Source organism: Cebus imitator, unplaced genomic scaffold, assembly GCF_001604975.1.
Source record: "Cebus imitator isolate Cc_AM_T3 unplaced genomic scaffold, Cebus_imitator-1.0 Scaffold58, whole genome shotgun sequence".
Lineage (NCBI taxonomy): Eukaryota > Metazoa > Chordata > Mammalia > Primates > Cebidae > Cebus > Cebus imitator.
Window position 1 is genome coordinate 2,242,175 of NW_016107373.1, and position 218 is coordinate 2,242,392.

Below are 218 nucleotides of genomic sequence, written 5' to 3' on the forward strand. Positions count from 1 at the left end.
GGGTCCCAGGAACACCTGTGATGGGTTGTCGCATTAAGGGTTTCTTATTGGAAGGCTACAGGCATTTCAAGGTCAGGAGAGGAAGCCTGACCTTGATCAGTGTGGGGAGACGGGGACAGTGGCCTGATCCACACCACAGAGGCAAGGAGTGCAGGCACTCAGGGGTCCTTTCCAACAGAGGTAGAGGCATCTCCCTTGGCCAACATTTTTACCCCCTG